This window comes from Rhinopithecus bieti, unplaced genomic scaffold (assembly GCF_001698545.2).
Source record: "Rhinopithecus bieti isolate Rb0 unplaced genomic scaffold, ASM169854v2 scaffold_8307, whole genome shotgun sequence".
NCBI classification, from domain to species: Eukaryota; Metazoa; Chordata; class Mammalia; order Primates; family Cercopithecidae; genus Rhinopithecus; species Rhinopithecus bieti.
The window spans coordinates 934074-956773 of NW_016806443.1; the positions used below are offsets into that span (position 1 = coordinate 934074).

The 22700-nt window shown below is 38.0% G+C and overlaps 1 protein-coding gene and 1 pseudogene across 1 annotated transcript in view; both read left to right on the forward strand.

The window, feature by feature from the left end:
- CTNNA3 (catenin alpha 3) overlaps nucleotides 1-22700 on the forward strand; it is a 1693405-nt gene that overhangs the window by 931174 nt on the left and 739531 nt on the right. The gene's annotated exons all lie outside the window — the stretch shown is intronic.
- Nucleotides 3897-9098, forward strand: LOC108532447 (redox-regulatory protein FAM213A pseudogene; annotated as a pseudogene).

The following is a 22700-nucleotide window of genomic DNA, read 5'->3' on the forward strand; positions in this document are numbered from 1 at the left end:
AGATCTTTGAGGAATTGCCACACTGTCTTCTACAATTGTTGAACTAATTTGCACTCTCACCACCAGTGTAAAAATGTTCCTTTTTCTCTGTAACCTTGCCAGCATCTGTTGTTTTTTGATTTTTTTTTTTTTTTTTTTTTTTTTAAACGGAGTCTCATCTGTCACCCAGGCTGGAGTGCAGTGGTGATCTTGGCTTACTGCAAGCTCTGCCTCTCGGGTTCACACTATTCTCCTCCTTCAGCTTCCTGAGTAGCTGGGACTACAGGCACCTGCCACCACGCTCAGCTACATTTTTGTATTTTTAGTAGAAATGGGGTTTCACTATGCTAGCCAGGATGGTCTTGACCTGCTGACCTTGTGATATGCCTGCCTTGGCCTCCCAAAGTGCTGGGATTACAGGTGTGAGCCACTGCGCCTGGTCTTGACTTTTTAATTATAGCTATTCTGACTGGCATGAGATGATATTTCTTTGTGGTTTTGATTTACATTTCTCTAATGATCAGTGAGGTCGAGCTGTTTTTCATGTGTTTGTTGGCTCCATGTATGTCTTCTTTTGACAAATGTCTGTTCATGTCCACTTTTTATAATACTGGTACAAGAACAGACACACAGATCAATGGAACAGAATAGATAACTCAGAAATAAGACCACACACTTACAACCATCTAATCTTAGACAAACTTGACAAAAACAAGTAATGGGGAAAGGACTCCTTATTTAATAAATCATGCTGAGAGTGCTGGCTAGTCATATGCGGAAAATTGAAGCTGAACCCCTTCCTTATACCATATACAAAAATTAACTCAAGATTGATTAAAAACTTAAATAAGACTGGATGCCGTGGCTCACGCCTGTAATCTCAGCACTTTGGGAGGCCCAGGTGGGCAGATCACTCGAGGTCAGGAGTTCAAGATCAGCCTGGCAAACATGGTGAAACCCTGTCTCTACTAAAAATACAAAAATTAGCCGGGCATGGTGGCGCGCACCTGTAATTCCAGCTGTTCGAGAGCCAGAGGTACGAGAATCACTTGAACATGGGAAACAGAAGTTGCAGTGACAGAGGTTGCGCCACTGTACTGCAGCCTGGGTGACAGAGTGAGACTGCCAAAAAAAAGACAAGTGAAAAACCAAGAACTGTAATATAAAAACACTAGAAGAAAATCTAGGCAATACCATTCAGGACATAGGCATGGGGCAAAGATTTCATGATGAAAACACCCAAAGCAATTGCAACAAAAGCAAAAAGTGACGAATGAGATCTAAGTAAACTAAAGAGCTTCTACACAGCAAAATAAACTATCATCAGACTAAACAGATAACCTATGGAATGGAAGAAAATTTTTGCAATCTATCCATCTGACAAAGTCCTAATATCCAGAGTGTACAAGGAACTTAAAACAAATGTACAAGAAAAATAGAGGGCTACTCTTAAGGGTATCAGTGTCACACATTATTTCTGCTTACCTTCTACTGAAATTAGCCAGATGGTTCCTCCCAACTACAAGCTAGACTGGGAAATGTAGTGTTTCTGGTAGCTACTTGCAACTCTACACATCTGTTACTAGTAATGAAGGAAAAACTGGATTTTATGGATAGCTAATGGCTTTGTCTATATGTATATGCAATATTATCTTCTTTCTGATGTACCATTATTTCATAAACAATATGCCCTTCATTTAGTGAGGGATATGATGTAAGTGTCTTACTACTTTTAATTCTGAAATTTTGTCACATTATAAAGCTTCAAATTAAAAATGTGACTTTTTATACCCTAAATAAATCCACAAACATCTCCTTTATCACATTTGAATTAAAAGCTTTACATTTGTGTATAAAACCTTACACCATAACTTATCTTCCAAATTTTATAAAAAATATTCCCTATTACTTGATGTGCATTTGTTCCTAGACAAGTGGGCTATTGGTTTCACAAATTATTTTCTAGCACACTGTAAATTTTTCTGCTATACAATGAATGAGTTCACAACATTAATGAAAGCTACTGCTGAATTCAGCATTTCGCTCATTAATTTACTAAAACTTCTATTTTTAGCTATGTGCTACTTCTCTATAGATTTATCCTACCAGCTGAATTTTTTAAAGGAATAACTTCTCCAAAAGAAATATTTCTTTAATTATTAATATCAAGGAATGAACAACTGGGTTATTGTATATGATCATTATCGTATTATCCTCTGAAAGTGTGCCGCTAACCTATACATCTAGCAAAGAAAGATGTTCTTGTTTAATGAAATACGATCTGCATTGAGTTTTATCAATATTATTTATTTTTCCCCTTGACTAGTTTAAAAGAGTTATAAATTATACTATATACTTTAAAAGGGAGATAGACTAATTTTCAAATATTCGTCCATTTTACTAACTCTTGTAAATATAACTGTTGCTATTCTTGATAGTTTTTTCCTAGAAAACTTTTAAAATGTTTGTATCACAAGATCTTCAGATTTAGAGTTGAAAGGAATCCTGAAAGTAACCTAATTTTAGTTCTGAAGCTTGACTTTCCTCTTTTATATTTTTCCAAGTGGTTATTTAGCCTTTGCATAAGCAATTTCTAGGATAGGAAAATTACTGTCTCCCATAACACTCAATTCCATCTTTGAACATCTTTGACATATGACTGTTAGCATTAGTTCTTGGTAAACACCTATGAAATTTAAAGCATTATGCTAGTGCTCTTAAACGTGTTCTGTTAGGTAATCCTTATACCAGCCTTATTGTTGACATGATTTATAGTTTGAAAAAATAAGCTCAAAGAGGTTTTATATTTAGGGTCACATTGCTAGTTGATTGAAGGTGAAATTTTCTACTGGATGTATCAGATCATATGTCCATGCTTTTTTCAATAAGATGAGTTGTCTTTACTTACATGTGAAAAAAATCTGTCTTTCCAACAGGCTACTGGGCTACTGGTTTTCAAACATACAGTGGATGAGTTCACGGCATGAGTTAAACATCAGTTACTCTATGTTTAAAGTTCTTCCTGGCAACAATTCTTGAAATATTTGAAGTCAGCCCTCATGTATTCCATATGCTTCCTCTTTTCTGGGGTGCATTTTATAGTTCCTTCAAATGGTTACTTTTAGCTCTTACATTGTCTGAGCCACTCTTTTCTAAATGCTTTCCAGTTTATTTTTTGGTAATACCACTCCAAGTGATGCTAAAAATAGAAGGTAGTGTTCTTGGATTGGCCAAACTAGCAAACTGTAACATGGGATTACCATCTCAATTGTTATAGGAACTTTATTAATGTAGTCCTATTGAATTAGCTCAGCAAACCACATTGTAGCATTCATTTCTGTTAAGTTTAAGGTTGGCATATAATTTTATATATTAATAAGTTGGTGAGATATTGGCTTTACATTTTGAATTATATTTATTCTTTCTAATTTCCTGCTTTATCCTTTGAAAAGAGCCCACGAAATTCTTTGTCCACTCTGATTTTTGTGTCCTGAAATTTCCATGTCATTACAATGAAAAAGAATCAAAGTATGGCTGCACTAAAAGGAGAGTATGTCTAAAATGTAAAGCACTTTGCAAAAGCACTCAACATACATTCTTTCTAGCTCTTATAGCTACATTATAATGTGGGTATTAGCATACATATTTTGCTCATTACAATTTAGTAATTTGTTCAAGTCCATAAAGAAAGAAGTTTAGAGGAGATGAATCCACCCATATCTGTTTTGTTTTTCCTGCAATGTCATAATGATATTGATAAGTATATGTTATCCTAAAGGACTAACTAATCAGAAATAGATTATAGAAAACACTCAGTGATATCTCTAGTATTAGGTCAACTTCCAAGGGACTTATGCAACACTTGTGCTAGAAGTGAGAGAGGTGAAAATCATTGTATTACAATATCTGAAACAAACATGCCTGTGATTTGTGAAACCAGTGAGGTTTGCTTTCCATATCCAAGTTTGGACCGTTGCTTCATGCATCCAAAAGCAGATAGATCAACATTACATGATCTTGTACTTCATATAGCTCAAACACATTTGAATCTTCATATCTGCCACTGTGACCAACTGTCTGTATTTGTCTGGGAAGGTATCAAAAGTAGAGTAACCGGGCAATGTTATTATGCCAGTGTAGAATTGCTAGTGTATATTTACTCTTGATTCTAAGTTGGCAGATGGCATTAGAGCTCCACTTTACAGCACTTTAGCAATGATACATGGGTTTATTGTGTCCATCAACTTCATTTACCAGAAAATCAGATACCTGATCTTAACCTCATTGACTCTGCTTAAAGGTAGACCCGTTAATTAAATCTTTCCCATATCAGCAATCCAGGTCTGTAGGAGATGGTTTGTAAATGAGTTGTAGTCTCTAGAAAAAGGCAAAGATCACCTAAAGCATATTAGTGCTAGATCTCTTAATATTTATTTCTCCAGATTTTTAGATCTTAAGACAGAAAATCACCTACAGTTGGCCTTAGTATTTGTGGGTTCCATATCCATGTGTTTAACCAACTACAGATGAAAAATGTGGCTAGGCCTATAGTAGTTGTGTGTGTACTGAACATGTACAAACTTTTCCTTTCTTGTCATGATTCCCTACACAATGCAGTGTACAAATAAGAACTGTTTGCATAGCATATACATTGAGTTATAAATTATAAGTAATCTAGAGATGATTTAAAGTAAATAGGAGGATGTGCATGGGTTTTATGCAAATACTACATCATTGTATATAAGAGACTTCAGCATCCATGAATTTTGGTGTCCATGGGAGTCCTGGAACCAGTCTCCACACTGAAACAGAGTAATGACTGTATATTTCTTCAAATCCCTTTACAATACTGAGAACAGTGCTCAGGCTATAGTACGTTACATATACACATATTCATTGATTACAGGTTTAACTTTCTAATTTATTGGTCTCAGAAGTAGTGAGATAAAATATTGAAACAATGATGATGTAGGGATTTTCACACATAATTTTAACTTCTCTTTCCAAAGCATGTTGAGAGTTTTTGTCCTAAATGTATATAGTATCAGCACATACATATATACACAAATTATTCAATGAAGCTTTTAAATTTTTAGATGATTTCCCCTTATCACTTAGCACATTTCTTCTCACTGTCAACTGGTGTCTGCTAAGGGAATGCAAATTAACTGTATTATTAATTTAAGTAAGACATAATTAGTAAGGTAAATCTTCTGCCAAAAACCACATAACACATTCCAGGGCCAAATATAAATGAGCTATGATTAGCCTGCTGTTCCCCTTTATTAGTTCAGATTAATGGTATATTCCCTGTGGGTATAAAGATGCACAACCATGTGTTTTCTAAGGGCCTTAGGACCATTTGCTAACTGCAATGGGAGCTTCACATCTCACTATCTTGTGAGGACTTCCTGGTATTTAATCAATGTGAGAAAGGAGAACAAGTATCAATTGATTAAAAAGCATGAATAGGGTTTGTAAGCAGAACATTTAATGAGCTAACTAAATTTTTCTACCAGTCAATAGCAAACATGGGCTCCCTTCATGCAAGCACTGCATCGTTTCTTCTCCTGCCTGGTACCATTATCCAGACTGTGAATAGCATTGTTTTCAGAGAGCACTTTCAGAAGCATTCTTGACTAGAGGAAACACAGGGAGTAGCAATCCATTAATGAAGCAGATTCACATCGATTAATTACATTCTGCTTTCTCTGTTCAGGCCTGTAGCACAGCTCCAGAAGGGGAAAAAATATGATGCAAGGAAGAGAAAAGCCCTCAAATTAAATTTTCACGTCTGATTTATGAGACTCCTCTGAAAAGCTAGGTTTTTTCTAATTTCAGTTATTTGTTTCTCTGCTTCCCTGACAAGGCTGTTCTAACACCGCCTGGATTTTGGCTTGTTGCCTGCCTCATTCCTTTCTTGGCTTGTTCTCATTACAGCACTTTTGCCTGATAGGAGTGAAGACCCTTGAAACTGGGAATCCAGACTATATAGAGCAAAACCTATTGCTGGCAATGGGCAGTTAAGAGACAACATAGCCTATTAACTGATGCTGTTGTTTTCTGGTAGCCATTGTGGGGCACTGCATGTGTGCCATTATTCACAATCAGGGTCATCATTCTAGTCCCTGCTGGGATTCATTTTTATCAAGAACAAGTAAGTAAGATGACTATAGAGTGTGCTGTGCAGTGAACTGGCATTTAGGATTTTTTTTTGATGACCTTAGTCCTTCCTAATTGTGTTTTGTGGCTGTAAGGCCAAGTGATTTAGGCCTGTGTGTGTGCACAAGGGTACAATTTGGAGTATTAACTATAGTGCTATTGCTTCCATTTGTAGAGGATTGTAGGATTTAGAAAACTGGCCCTTGGGTAGGATGGTAGCAGCATCTTCCATTAATAGCCATAAAAGTCAGGAATACTTCAAAAACATTTTAAAAGATAAAAATGAGAAAACATATGTTACTAGAAACAACTATCATATATCTCATACCCTGCATAAAGAGAGAATCATTAACAGCTAATTTTATATTCAAATAATTATGAAGTTGTGGTCTGCAGAGTCAGCTCCTTTCTCTCCCCTCCTCTCCCTTTTCTTTATTCTTTCTTGCTAGACAGGATCAGGTTAAAAAGAAAATCCATGAAAACCAACAAGGGTGGCTAAGAAGCTAGAATGATAGAGCAGAAAAGGCCAGAATCACCTGGCCTCACACTGTGATTGGACAGAAGAGACACTGACTTTCCTGGAGTCACTTGAGTCTCAATCCTAAACAAGGACTGTGATGCCAAGCCTCTGTCTACTCAAGAACCACACTTCTCCCAACCCCCACAACCCCAGGACAGATCTGATTCTTATTACTCTACAGTTGCTTGAAACTTCTTATAAGTTTACAGTTGTGCCTATGAGCAAAGACTTAAAATGAAGACAGTCCTAGAGAAGTACCCTCAGGAATACACTGTTGATGTCAGAGCTTTAGAACCACAAATTTGGATGGAGGGTCACTGGAAAAAGTGACCACAGATGCAGAGTGTAACAGCAAGTATTAAGTGTGTGTGTGTGTGTGTGTGTGTGTGTGTGTGGTGGGGTGTGGGGAGGGAGTTGATAAACCTGACTTTGTATGGAAGGAATCACATCTGGCTTGAGTCTCCCAGTGGATGTCACTTCTTTTAACTTATAGGTTTACTTACACTCAGAAAAATCTAGTCTCCCAAATTGCCTAGGAAGCTAGCACCAATTCTCTGTTTATGAAAACATCAACCACAGTTTAGCATTTTAATTGAAAGAAAAGATAGCTTATCAATTCAAGTTGGTTATAATACCCTCAAGTGCTATGATATGCTTCTTTAAGTTTCCTAATGTCACTCATGATCCATGCTCTTGAAACAGCATGACATAATGTCAGGAATGCTGAGTTTGGAGTGGAATATCTCTGTTGCACCACTTATGGTTTTTAAGGTTTTTTATTTCTCTTAATCTGTAAAATGGGTATGACATCATGAGGATTAACAGTGATGCCCATAAAGTGCCTAACACAGTGCTTGACCTCACTGGGGATTCAGTAAGTAAGAGCAGGTATTGTTTGTTGCTCTTGTTTTGTTACTAACAGCAGTAATGAAGAGCCCTCTTGCTGCTCCCACTTTCTGTTTTTATGTGTCCCAAACATTCCCCAGCAGGGCAGCCTCTCTTGCTCCCTTCTGCCTGATGTCTTTTCTTAGCAACCCAGAATATTCATCATTCTTACCAGGCACCTGGAGGAAGGAAGCCTCTAGTTCCTCTCTGGTTTGCCTGGTTATCACAGCTTTCTCAGCTGAGCCTTCAGTGAGGAATCATGGTCCTTCTCTAGAACACTAGTTTCCAAATTTTATAGTTATTTATGCCCATTAGTAAAATGATGTTGAGGCTATACTCCTAATATATGTTTATTTATTTATAAATAATACATATGCACTACTATACTAATAAGTAAAACAAAGAAATTTTGTAAACATTGGAATGGAAATGGTACATTCAGTTGTTTTCTTATATGTTGTCATGGCTCATCTTGCACACCTTCTGGGGTGCACAGCTTGAAAAGCATTGCTCGAGGGGATTATCATGTTTTTGTAAATTAGACTGTCTTACCCATAAAGCAAGTACCTCAGTCATCATCCAGAAAATGCCTTCCACACCCTTTGGTCTCTTTCCATGAGGAAATCCCATAGCCTGTCTCTGCAGCATCTGAACTATCACTCTAGCCCTCATGCTGGCCCTCTGACCCAGTGCTTCTACATTTTGTCTGTACATGTGATTTGCCTGGGGACCAGTTCAAAATGTCTGTGGCCCATCTCAAACCAATTAAATAAAAATATTGGCAGGTGCAGGGCCCGCCTCTGGGATCGTCCAGGCCTGGTGGTTTTGTCCCTAAGTGCCCGGCCGTTGGGGTGGGAGAAGGAAGGGAGGCACTCAAGGACCCAAGTTTCTTCATCATGGGGGATGTGGTCCATTGGTGCAGGAGCCCTGGGGGCTGCTGCCTTGGCATTGCTGCTGGCCAATACAGACGTGTTTTTGTCCAAGCCCCAGAAAGCAGCACTGGAGTACCTGAAGGACATAGACCTGAAAACACTAGAGAAGGAACCAAGGACTTTGAAAGCAAAGGAGCTATAGGAAAAAAATGGAGCTGTGATTATGGCAGTGCGGAGGCCAGGCTGTTTCCTTGTCTAGAGGAAGTTGCGGATCTGTCCTCCCTGAAACACATGTTGGACGAGCTGGGCGTCCCCCTCTATGCGGTTGTAAAGGAGCACGTCAGGACCGAAGTGAAGGATTTCCAGCCTTCTTTCAAAGGAGAAATCTTCCTGGATGAAAAGAAAAAGTTCTATGGTCCACAAAGGCAGAAGATGATGTTTATGGGATTTATCCATCCGGGAGTGTGGTACAACTTCTTCCGAGCCTGGAATGAAGGCTTCTCTGGAAACCTGGAAGGGGAAGGCTTCATCCATCCATGAGTTTTCGTGGTGAGATCAGGAAAGCAGGGCATTCTTCTCGAGCACTGAGAAAAGGAATTGGAGACAAAGTAAACCTACTTTCTGTTCTAGAAGCTGCTAAGATGATCAAACCACAGACTTTGGCCTCAGATAACATATGATTGTGTGAAACTGCCCAACTTAGGGATAACCAGGGCCATTCACCTGTATTCATGGGATGTATTGTTTCCACTTGTGTCCCTAGGGAGTGAGAAACCCATTTATACTCTACTTTCAGTATGGATTATTAATGTATTTTAATATTCTGTTTTGGCCCAGTTAGGCAAAATAGCCCCAAAACAAGATGAACAAAAATCTGAAAAACTAATGAGGATTATTAAGTTAAAACCTGGAAAATACGAGGCTTAAAATTGACTGCTGGCCTGGGTGTGGTGGCTCACACCTGTAATCCCAGCACTTTGGGAGGCCGAGGTGAGCAGGTCACTTGAGGTTGGGAGTTTGAGACCAGCCTGGGCAACATGGCGAAACCCCGACTCTACTAAAAATACAAAAATCAGTCGGGTGTGGTGGCACGCACCTGTAGTCCCACCTACTCGGGAGGCTGAGGCAGGAGAATCACTTGAACCTGGGAGGTGGAAGTTGCAGTGAGCCGAGATCACCCTGCCCTCCAGCCTGGGTGACGGAGACTCCATCCCCCCACCAAAAAAAAAAAAAAAAAAACTGATTGCTGTGCCTCATTACAAATGTATATGGTGTTTGAGTGCTGTTGCTTGAAATTATTTTTCTTTTCAGGTCTTCAAAAATCCAAGAAAAGTTGATGATTGACTTGAAGATTACAGAATTTAAGGTTTTTTGGTAAATAAATAAATAAATAGATAGATTGATAAATTTGTGGGTCTGCCCTGAGGCTGTGAAGGGCCTCTTTTGTTTAGCCCAGTGAGCTGTTGGACTGGAGTAGGAAACCATTTACCATAGGTCCTGATCAACACTCCCATTCTGGGAAGCTGAGGCCTCAGAGGCTACTGGAGAACAGGTCTTTTTTTTTTTTTTTTTTTTCTTTTCTTTTTTGAGACAGAGTCACTCTCTGTCACCCAGGCTGGAGTGTAGTGGCGCGATCTCGGCTCACTGCAACTTTTGCCTCCGAGTTCAAGCAATTCTCCTGCCTCAGCCTCTCAAGTAGCTCAGATTACAGGCACCCATCATCACACCCAGCTTTTTTTTTTTTTTTGTATTTGTAGTAGGGATGGGGTTTCACCATGTTGGCCAGGCTGATCTCGAACTCCTGACCTCAGGTGATCCACCCGCCTCAGTCTACCAAAGTGCTGGGATTATAGGCATGAGCCACTGTGCCTGGGCTAGAACAGGTGTCCTTTGCCTACCTTCCTTCTGTTTTCCTCAGTCACATTAGAGAGAGAAGGGTCTTGCTCCAAATCCCATTCTGGAGAAGGCAACCTGATACAGTTTTGTCCAGGGCCCACCAAACCTGCACAGCAATGGCCCTATCAACGTATTGCACATGAAAGGATGAGTTGAGTTGAAGTTTTGCTTTGCTCTCCGGCTGTTTATAAAGCAAGCTTGGGAATCAACCAGAGTGGATGATTGACAGGAGGAAGGGAGGAAGGCATAAAAGGTGACTGCCTTCACCTTCTTACCTTCAGAATAGCCCTTCTATTTATCTCTTTTCTCCCTTCTTCTGTCTTTCATTTTTTTTTTTTTTTAACTGAAAGTGAGGTAAGGAGAGAGAAGGTCTTTCCAATATTTTCCTTAGCATCATGAGACATCCCAAATCAGAGTGAAATAAACATTTAATTACCTGGAGTGCTTGGGATAGGGTATTCTTCTTTAAGCTTGTATTTATATTTGTATGTATGCATTCATGTACATATGTTAGGAACTGCTTAATCACCAGGAAAAAGTTTTCCTTCCACTTTACCCTTTTCTTTCACTTGCTACTTTGGCACCCTTTGTGAAAAAAGCTTTCTAAAAGCCTGAATCCATATTCTTGCCTGAGAGGTGAGTTGAAATGCAGGCATCTAGATTAATATCTAATTATACTGGTGCTTAGCTGCTACCATTGAGGCCAAAAAACATGTCTCTCCTCTCCCACAGCAAAGTCCCTCTCTGTTATCTTAAGATCTCTGGGAGGCATATATTTGCATCGGAACAAAGTGACTCAAATATGTTTCTCTGACCTCCTCACAATGGCCTCTTGCCCACAAACTGTATAAGGCCACTGTAGGCGTGTGGCTGCAGGTATCTTCTGAGATGATCGTGCTTCTGGTTACCCTGGTCTCTTTGCAATATTTCTGGTCTTAGCAGTTTTTCTGAGGTGGTTCCCTTGATGCCTCATGGGCAGAAGCTACTGCACGGAGGATACTGTGTACTGGATCCTGGATACTGGATCAAAGAGTATTGGCTGCAGGCTGAGACTCAAATTGTTTGTTCATTAATTTGTTGAAATAATTGAGTATATCTTTCGCTCCTAAAAAGTCGAACACATATTATCAGATGATAACTTAGGGTCAGAAAGTTCAAATGGCTTGTCAAAGGTAACATACGTGGTCATAATGGCACTAAATGGAGGGCCAACCATGATAAAAATAATAATAGTAAACAAAGCATATAGAGAGATCAACAGACAGACAAATAAATACTTAATATAAATCAGATACTCTGTATGTGTCTATTGATGCACCAGGCATTGTACTAGAGACACTATTAAAATCACTATTAAAACATATATTTTATAATCAAGAGTCTTAGAATCTGATCAAGAAGGCAGACCCACAAGAAAACGATAAAATGCAATGAAATCAACATTGAAAATGGAGGAAAAATAAAGTTCTTAAGATCACAGGGCACTTAAATTGACTTGAGGAATCAGAGTGCAAAGATCTTTGCACAGCATATTTGGAGAACATTGAATGATTTGATACACTGAAGCCAAAGTATAAGTGCAGAACTGATAGCACAGATCATGAAAGATTGTAGTACATAGAAAGCAATGTAAATTAATGACATTTCACCACACACAGACTTTCTATATTATGTTAGTGATAAATGGTTGCACAAAAAGGGAAAATAAAGTTATTTGAAATGATTTTAACAAACAGTTGTCAGCAACTTAACAATCAATTGTCAAATCAATTGTTAAAATGATGTTAATCAATTGTTACGTGATTTTCATTTAACAAGTATTCATTGATCACCTGCTATGACAAGCACTGTTTTAGGCCTTTGGGGTACATCTGTGAACAAAATGAATGAAAATCACTGTCCTCACAAAGCTTACATTCTCTTTATTATAAGTTTATTTTTATATTATTGTATATTTATATTATATTTAATTATATTATAATTATTATAGTTTTATTTATAAATTAATTTTTACTATAAATTACATATATAAAAACATATATTGCTACCACAGTTCACCTATAATGGGGAATATACTGTATTTTTGGACACTTTAAGAAATATTCAGTGTTCGGGCCCGGGGCGCGGTGGGCTCAAGCCTGTCAATCCTAGGGACTTTGGGGAGGCCGAGACGGCGGGATCCCACAGGGTCAGGAGATCGAGAACCACCCTGGGCTAATACGGTGAAACCCCGTCTCTACTTAAAGGAATTTACAGAAAAAGACTAGCCGGGGCGACAGGCGGCGGCCGTGTAGTCCCCAGCTACTTGGGACGGCTGGGCAGAGAATGGCATGAACCTGGGAGGCGGGAGCTTGCAGTGAGCGTGAGATCCGGCCGACCGCGTCAGCTCCGAGCCTGGGCGGGACAGGAGCCAGACTCTGTCTGCGAAAGAAGAAAGAAAAAAAAAAAAAAAAAAAAAGAAAAAAAAAAAAAAAAAAAAAATTCCAGTTTTGTAAAATAGGTCTTTTGCCTCTTTTACCTTAAAATTTAATTCTAAGATTTGACTCCACTGTAGTCAATTAACAATGGAGACCTATTAAGAAATTACATGCAAATGAAATAATATTTGCATTTTGGGAAGAGGACGCAAGGAGTGGAGTTGTTTGATAGGTAATGCCTGAGACTAACACTGAGGAGACTCATTAGGCTGCCACTGTGTGAAAAATAATTCAATAAAATAGGGCAATAAGGCAATTGCAACATTTAGGATTATTGAGACAGAGAGAAGGAGTTTAAAATCATTCCCAGGATTCTGCGTTAGATAATGAGATGATGAGTAACAGAAAACAACAAGGGTTAATACAGGTGAAAGTACTTTTATATCCCTTCATTTAACGTTCACAGAAACTATAAAAGTTTGGTGCCAGTGTAGCTGTACAACTTGTTGGCTTTTGTTTTTCTTCATAACTTTAGAAGACCTTTTGGTTCTGTCTGTAATATATAATCATGCCTTAAAGCTGATTACAATTTTCACTGTTAAAGATTCATACTTTGGCTACCTTTTCATTTATTACTCACAACCACAGACTGGGTTCATAAGGGCAGAGGTAGAAGCCATGGCTGAGTAGCCAGAGAATCTAGAGCTGCTGTCAGCAAATTGAATCGTCAGCATTCTCAAGGAAATCACCTGCTGGCTTATTAAAGTTAATTGCTTGCAGGTATCAAGTTCCTTAGCCAGAGCTATCAAAGTCGCTGTGAGAGAGGTGATTAAGACTGTGCTGGGAGCTTGGCAAAGCTGGATGAGTACCATCTCATGGGGTGTCTTAGCTTCAGGGAGACTGCTTCCTACGTCCACATTGTTTGTTTCTTCCTCCTTGCGCTTCCACCATCCCCTACACCTGTCCCCAGCGCATGCCAACTTATCCAGGTAATGTGTTAATTTTGATTCTCTAACATTTGACAGGCATGTATTAAACATTTATTTCCAGCCTCAAAAAGCACTGAGATAAATAACACAGCCTCTGCACACAAGGAACTTCCAGTCGAGAATAGGAGACAGGCTTTTAAACCTATGATTATAATACTATGCCATAAATTCTAGAAACTGGTTAGTCTAACATACTATAAGAAGGTATAGAGATAAGGTATATAGTACATATATATGTTTACATTTTCATTATCTGCCTTTGGGGACTGGGATAAAAGAAGATGGAAATATTTACCTGTATCTGTCGGAGTCCTCCAAAACGAATTGGCTTACATGGTAGGGGCTGGCAGGTCTGAAATCTATAGCGTAGGTTTTATATAAACTCAGGCAAGAGTTGGTGTTGCAGTATTAAATCTGAAATTTGTAGAGCAGGTTGGCAGGCTGGAAACTCAAGCAGGATTTCTATGTTAGTCTTAAGGCAGAATCCCTTCTTTTGGGGGATACCTCAGTTTTCTGTTACTGTTTTTGTTTGTGTTTTTATCTTTTGTTCTTACGGCTTCCAACTTACTGTGTGAGGCCCACCTACATTATTGAGGGTAATCTCTTTAATTAAAGTCAATTGATTAAGAAATGCTCACCACGTCTGTAAAATACCTTCACAGGAGCATTTAGATAAATATTTGACCAGACAGCTGGGCACCAAAGCCTGACCAAGTTTTTTTGCTTTGGTAGGCCAAAGTCGGGCGAGGCACTGCAAATGTATAGAAGTTCCAACTCCAAGATATATTGAAATTATTCCCTAGGATAGCACTTTAAAATTCAAGCTTATTCCCAGGGTAAAGACATCAAACACCTAGGTAGTGCCATGCTTAGATCCAGGAAAGAAAGGTCTTTGTCATGGGCCCCATGCATTAGAGGGCCCCACATATGACAAAAACACAAACATAAATGCCTCTGTTACCTCACTTCTGGCCTACAGCACTGGCTCACTGCAATCTGAAACATTCACTCTCATGATTAATATTGTTTGGGCTACCAGAAAATTCTTCTCCACATTTTTTCTTACATCCTAGTGATGAAAAGATAGCAAAGCTCAAATGCCATAAACATTTGCGGTTTGAACTGCTGTCAACATGAGAGATGAGCATCTTATTTTGCAGCAGGGTAGTGGGGTGGGCTAGGTTTGAGCACTGTAAAGAAAATATACGTAAATTATTTTCAGATTCTTCCTTGTGGAATGAACACACCAAATCATTGCATAATCAAAGATTGTTTTCCTAGGTAGAGCTGAACATCACTTTTCTTGTATCTGTTCATGTTTCACTGGTAGATTTGAAAGTCCAGACAAATTAGCATAGCATTTGTACATGATATGTGTATTTTGGATTATTAAATAAATCATAGTAGTCCTATACTTTTCTATATGTGGGGTTAGAGAAAATATGAAGTGTGCTACCAGTTCTTCATATTGGCAAGCAAATGGATAGTGGATGCTCAATGTTAAATGAGACAAAATTAAATGAGAAAATGTCAGCTTTAATGAAATATTCTGAAATTAAAATGTGATATTCCTTATATGCATTTCAGTTTTTGACTTAATAGGTAATTTGAATATTTAAGAAAGAATTATGAATTTTTAATTCATAATTATTTAATTTTTAATAAAATATATTTGAATTTTCTAACTTCAATACAATTTCATTTTAGTTTAAATCCTTTGGCTCATCACTGTCAAGAAATTAATTAAAAATCTTGACCACAGCAATGTAATTTTGATGAAATAAAGAGGAGGAATATAAATTTTATGGAATACTTGTGTGTTTATTAATTAAGCTGGTTTCATTTTATTACTTGTATAAACATTGCCATCTCAACAAGAGAATGCCCAGGTATGCTCTCAAATATTAAATTTAATATCTTTGACATTTTGCCAACTTTTAGTCACCTAAGAACTATTGCCTTACACAATACTTTTCATTTGTCATCAAAAATTATATATTTAAGGCAGCACAGTGATAGAACATATTTTATTAAAGTTCCTTAGTTTTTAAATAATTTTTAAATATTTAAACATGTGGTCTGTGGGCCTCCATTTCTACTGTTGGTTTGGGTCCTGCATATCTAGGAGTGGGCTCACCAATAAGCAATTGAGACAGCATCTAGGAGGGGGCATGAACATCCTCAAGGAGCCATGACTATACCAAGAGATGGATGACAATCTTTAACTTGTGAACTAGGGGTGGGAGGATGTGAAGTGGGATAAGCAGTGCCCTTTCTATTTTTTCCTATGCCTCCTTGCCCAGTAAACAGACTTTCTTTCTTTTTAAAGAGCTGGATGTAAAAAAATTTAATTCGGGAAAATTATGTAGGTGGACCTGGAAGAACTGGAATAGGCTGTAAGTTATTGAAATTAACCCTCAGAAATCATTCTGAAAAAGGGGACATTTGAGCTCGATCTGGAAAGATGAATAGAACCCCTCCAGGTGGATGAATTGTGTGTGGGAAGAGGTGCACTAGGAAAAGGCAAAAAGGCAGAAAAAGCAGGTTGCTTCACAATATTTCAAAACGTTCATATGACTAAAACACTGGGTGGGAAGGAGGAAATGGAAAGAGAAGGGCTGAAATATGAGAAGAGAAAGGGTATTACACTTCTTCCCAAGAGCCTGGCTTTTATCCTTCAGAAGAGACTCATTAAAGAAGTTTTAAGCAAGCAAATGACATGATTGGTTTTGCCTTTTAAAAATATGACTTTAGAACCTTGGTTTTCAAATTTTAAAATGCATGATAATCACTTGGAGGGCTTATTGAAACACAGATGGCTGGGCCCCACCTCCAGAGCTTCTGACTCAGTAGTTCTGGGGTGGAACCCAAGAGTTTGCATTTCTAACAACTCCTGAGTGATGTGATGCTGCTGATGTGGGAACCATACTTTAAGAAGCACAGCTCAAAAAAGCAGAGGTGGATGGTGAATGGTTTAGAAAGATGAATCTACAGAAAGTAGACAAGATATGGGAATTAGTGCAATAAAGTTGGGAAAAATAAAGAGAGTTTTATGTAAGCAGTGATGAAGTGTCTAAATAAGAGTTTTAAGAAACAGTATCTAACTGAATTTGCAAGGTCTGGATAAGGAAGACACAAGTGTTGAGGATAAATCTGTATCTGGCTTGTTTTTGAAGGTATGGAAGAGCCCAGGTCTGTAATCTAGAGAAAGAGAGAAGAGAATGGATTTCCATGTGTAGTCATTGGTGTAAAGGTGCAACTTAATTGAATATCATGCAACAACTGGATTACTGAACTTTGGGTGTGCTGAACCAAAGAAGATGGAAAGTTATTTACTTTCAGAGTATACTAGCTCCATTAGAAGTTTGAGGTCAATATAGTTAATACATGAATGTTATTTATCAATAACAGTCAATACACCATCACGATTCGATCATTTTGGGTGTGGTTAAGGATTGGTCACCTCTTTGCAGAGTGCCTCAAGCCTTTTACTTAATTACTGTCTAACAAGGTAGATCTGTCAGAATGGGTATTTTTACTTCATTATATTCTATCATGTGATTTTTCTCTCTAGTATATCCTTCTACTTTAAAATATTATTTTAGGCTTAGCAAAATTAATATTACTCTGTTTAACAGGGGGCAGGATGCATGTTCACCCTTAATATTTGAATGAACCAGGGNTAATAAAATATATTTGAATTTTCTAACTTCAATACAATTTCATTTTAGTTTAAATCCTTTGGCTCATCACTGTCAAGAAATTAATTAAAATCTTGACCACAGCAATGTAATTTTGATGAAATAAAGAGGAGGAATATAAATTTTATGGAATACTTGTGTGTTTATTAATTAAGCTGGTTTCATTTTATTACTTGTATAAACATTGCCATCTCAACAAGAGAATGCCCAGGTATGCTCTCAAATATTAAATTTAATATCTTTGACATTTTGCCAACTTTTAGTCACCTAAGAACTATTGCCTTACACAATACTTTTCATTTGTCATCAAAATTATATATTTAAGGCAGCACAGTGATAGAACATATTTTATTAAAGTTCCTTAGTTTTAAATAATTTTAAATATTTAAACATGTGGTCTGTGGGCCTCCATTTCTACTGTTGGTTTGGGTCCTGCATATCTAGGAGTGGGCTCACCAATAAGCAATTGAGACAGCATCTAGGAGGGGCATGAACATCCTCAAGGAGCCATGACTATACCAAGAGATGGATGACAATCTTTAACTTGTGAACTAGGGGTGGGAGGATGTGAAGTGGGATAAGCAGTGCCCTTTCTATTTTTTCCTATGCCTCCTTGCCCAGTAAACAGACTTTCTTTCTTTTAAAGAGCTGGATGTAAAAAAATTTAATTCGGGAAAATTATGTAGGTGGACCTGGAAGAACTGGAATAGGCTGTAAGTTATTGAAATTAACCCTCAGAAATCATTCTGAAAAGGGGACATTTGAGCTCGATCTGGAAAGATGAATAGAACCCCTCCAGGTGGATGAATTGTGTGTGGGAAGAGGTGCACTAGGAAAAGGCAAAAGGCAGAAAAGCAGGTTGCTTCACAATATTTCAAAACGTTCATATGACTAAAACACTGGGTGGGAAGGAGGAAATGGAAAGAGAAGGGCTGAAATATGAGAAGAGAAAGGGTATTACACTTCTTCCCAAGAGCCTGGCTTTTATCCTTCAGAAGAGACTCATTAAAGAAGTTTTAAGCAAGCAAATGACATGATTGGTTTTGCCTTTTAAAATATGACTTTAGAACCTTGGTTTTCAAATTTTAAAATGCATGATAATCACTTGGAGGGCTTATTGAAACACAGATGGCTGGGCCCCACCTCCAGAGCTTCTGACTCAGTAGTTCTGGGGTGGAACCCAAGAGTTTGCATTTCTAACAACTCCTGAGTGATGTGATGCTGCTGATGTGGGAACCATACTTTAAGAAGCACAGCTCAAAAAAGCAGAGGTGGATGGTGAATGGTTTAGAAAGATGAATCTACAGAAAGTAGACAAGATATGGGAATTAGTGCAATAAAGTTGGGAAAATAAAGAGAGTTTTATGTAAGCAGTGATGAAGTGTCTAAATAAGAGTTTTAAGAAACAGTATCTAACTGAATTTGCAAGGTCTGGATAAGGAAGACACAAGTGTTGAGGATAAATCTGTATCTGGCTTGTTTTGAAGGTATGGAAGAGCCCAGGTCTGTAATCTAGAGAAAGAGAGAAGAGAATGGATTTCCATGTGTAGTCATTGGTGTAAAGGTGCAACTTAATTGAATATCATGCAACAACTGGATTACTGAACTTTGGGTGTGCTGAACCAAAGAAGATGGAAAGTTATTTACTTTCAGAGTATACTAGCTCCATTAGAAGTTTGAGGTCAATATAGTTAATACATGAATGTTATTTATCAATAACAGTCAATACACCATCACGATTCGATCATTTTGGGTGTGGTTAAGGATTGGTCACCTCTTTGCAGAGTGCCTCAAGCCTTTTACTTAATTACTGTCTAACAAGGTAGATCTGTCAGAATGGGTATTTTACTTCATTATATTCTATCATGTGATTTTCTCTCTAGTATATCCTTCTACTTTAAAATATTATTTTAGGCTTAGCAAAATTAATATTACTCTGTTTAACAGGGGGCAGGATGCATGTTCACCCTTAATATTTGAATGAACCAGGGCAAGAGTATAAATGAAGGTGTCCCCTTCCATTTGTTGAAATACGTAAATATGTGAAAGTTAAAAACCAAGCCAACAAACTCTTAAAGAAAATGTTCTGTTCTTCTACCTTCACAAATAGAACTAAATAACTAAATTTTCAAAATATATGGAAGGCTATGCCTTCCATATAATTTAAACTTGGCAAAACATCAAAGATGGCTGGATTTGCTTATTCTGCATCTCTGGAATTTTGGTTGATGAGCGTGTGGTGATTTTATGTGTCATAAAATACAGACAGACATGGTTCCTACATGTTATATATTAATTCCATTATATTTCTTACATCATTTTAGTGAAATTACCAAGTAGGTTACTATAGTAAATTTTTACATAATTAATATTTTATTGACAGTAATGATTTAAAGGATTAAAATATAAAACATAATTGTATTCCAGTGCTCAAAATTTAAACATAGTTGTATCAAAATATTTCTTCAAGAAAATACAAAATTACAAAATTAGAAATGTTTACTTATTTTCTAAAAGGCTTTGCCAGTGTAACTTTTAAAAAGATGGTACAAATTGGCCAGGTGCGGTGGCTCACGCCTGTAATCCCAGCACTTTGGGAGGCAGAGGTGGGTGGATCACGAGGTCAGGAGATCGAGACCATCCTGGTTAACATGGTGAAACCCCATCTCTACTAAAAAATACAAAAAAAATTAGCCGTAGTCCCAGCTACTCAGGAGGCTGAGGCAGGAGAATGGTGTGAACCCGGGAGGCAGAGCTTGTAGTGAGCTGAGATCCAGCCACTGCACTCCAGCCTGGGTGACACAGAGAGACTCCGTCACAAAAAAAGAAAAAAAAAAAGTACAAATTGTGATTAACGCATACCCACACTCAAAATTGATTTAATTAAATGGGCAAATTTAAAATAGTCTAATCAGTAACAATTTTATAATGTTTAGAATTCATTGCTTATATAAATATTTGATGTCACACTTCAAGAATGGTGTTTAGACCTATACATAAACATGTTTAAGAGTGACATAAATTGTTTAATATTGCAAAATATTCTTCAATCACTATGTGGAACTATTGTGACTATTGTAGGAACTGCTAAAATAAAGGATTAGAACAAGAAAAGAAAATACTTTGTATACCTGGAACATAATACCAAATGCAAGAAAATATTGCATCCATCTGAGATGATTTAACGAGTTCATTAATTTATCTTCTTCTCTTCTGTCAGTTCTTCCGTTGCTCATAGTTTTTTCACAGTGGGAAACTGTCCTTCTTGAATCTAGACAGTAACACAACCCACAAACCTTCACCTTATTTGGGCACATTCCCTTTTTTATTTTAAGACTTTAAAGAAATGGGCAACAAATGTGGGGAAATATTTCCCCAGGATCTTAATGTTGCTATTCAAGGAATAACACACAAGAATATTTAACACACGAGAATGCTATTTCCTATGGCAATGACAGGACATAATGGAAGGTTTTCAGTGTCAAGTATCAATACTATTACCGTAGATACTTTAAAAGATAAAAATACTAAATTGTAACTTTCTTTTTCTCAGCACACTCCATTCAACTCCTTTCCCCTCTACAAGGTTTGATCTCTTAGAAATACCTTGTTTGATGGATAAAGTGCTCTCAGTAGTTGTTCAAATTAGATAAATCAAATAATACATTCCTTACATTAAAGTACAGAAAGTCCCTAAGGAGGCTGGAGTTGAGAGTAGAGGGGAGGTTAGAGACATTGGCCTAAAAGAGGAGAATGTAACGAGGAGGAGACATTATCTGGCTATCTAGAGGGGACTGTGTGAAGAAAGGAGGGTGTCCTAGTAGGTTAAGGCTGCTTTTAACAAAATATCATAGACTGGCTGGTTTATAAACAGCAGAAATGTATTTATCACAGTTCTGGAGGCTGGGAAGTCCAAGATCGAGGCATCAGCAGATTCCATGTCTTGGAAAGGCCCATTCTTCAAAGACAATCTTTTTCCTGTTACCTTACATGGTAGAAGGGGATGAGGAGTCTTTCCGCGGCCTCTTTTGTAAGGGCATCAATTCTATTCCCGAGGGCTTCACCCTCATGACTTAATCACCCCCAAAGGCCCCGCCTCCTAATACCGTCATCTTGAGGATTAGGATTTCAGCATATGAATTTTGAGGGACATAAACATTCAGACTGTAGCAGAGGAGAAGGGGGAAAGGATGAATGTAGGTGGATGGAGATTGAGAAAGAAGGAAGAAGAGAAGAAAGATGGAGAAGGGTGTGAGAAACATGGCAATTAGGAATTTGTAATGTATATTTAAAAAATAGCAAGGAGTACAGTGTCACAGGAAGGAAGTGAGCAAAGGAGAGAGTAAGAGCAGCTGAGGACAGAGAGGTATCAGGGGACCAGTTGAAATGGGGTTTTGCAAGCATAATGAGTATCCTGAATGATATGAGATATTACGAGAGGGTTTTATTGGGAGGAGTGATGAGTTTTAAATGATGATTCAGATATGATTCGAGAATAGAATATAGGTGAACAAGGCTTGTATGAGAAAGATGCTGGGTTACTCTGAGGTTAGTCCAGACATAAGAGCGAGAATGAGACTCTGTGGTGGACCTGGAAGATGCCAGAACAGTTTTTATTGCTGTACTGTGACAGTGTTGCCAGGATATAATCTATTAGTAGGGAACCAGCAACCCAACACTGTGAATTGGGCTTCCAACTCTAGGTGACCATTTTCATTAATTTCTTTAATTAAGATCTTTATTGCTCACAGTGAGGACAAAAACCAAACAACAACAAAAAAGGCCTGCCGGGAACCACACTCTGAAACACTTAAAATACCAATCTGCTAAATATTGTCATATAAAAGAGATTCTCTGGTTAGAGTTACTTTGGGAGCCAAAACTAAAAAGGAAAGAAGCCATTAGTGATTAAGAGAGATGGGAAGTGAGGCAATTGCAGGAACCAAGGTGAGGGCCCTGCTATTGAATATTGCCAGAGGAAGAAATGATTTGAAAAGATTTTGGAACTTATTTCTGTCTGTTGAGAAGGAGAAATAAGATATGGGCGGGCACAGACATTAGAGAGACCCAGATCATAGCAGCCTGCTAGCTTTGTGGTGCTCGAGCTTCCTGTGTGGAGTTAAAGCTCTGTTACCTTGAGGGTTTCAGAGAGAGGTTCGAGAAGTCCCTAGAACGTAAGGAGGATCCCTTACTTAAGGTCTTAGTATACTAGTAACCCAGAAGCACCCAGCTTTCCCAAAACTACCAGAGACACTACCTCGAGAGTGGTTCCTTGATGT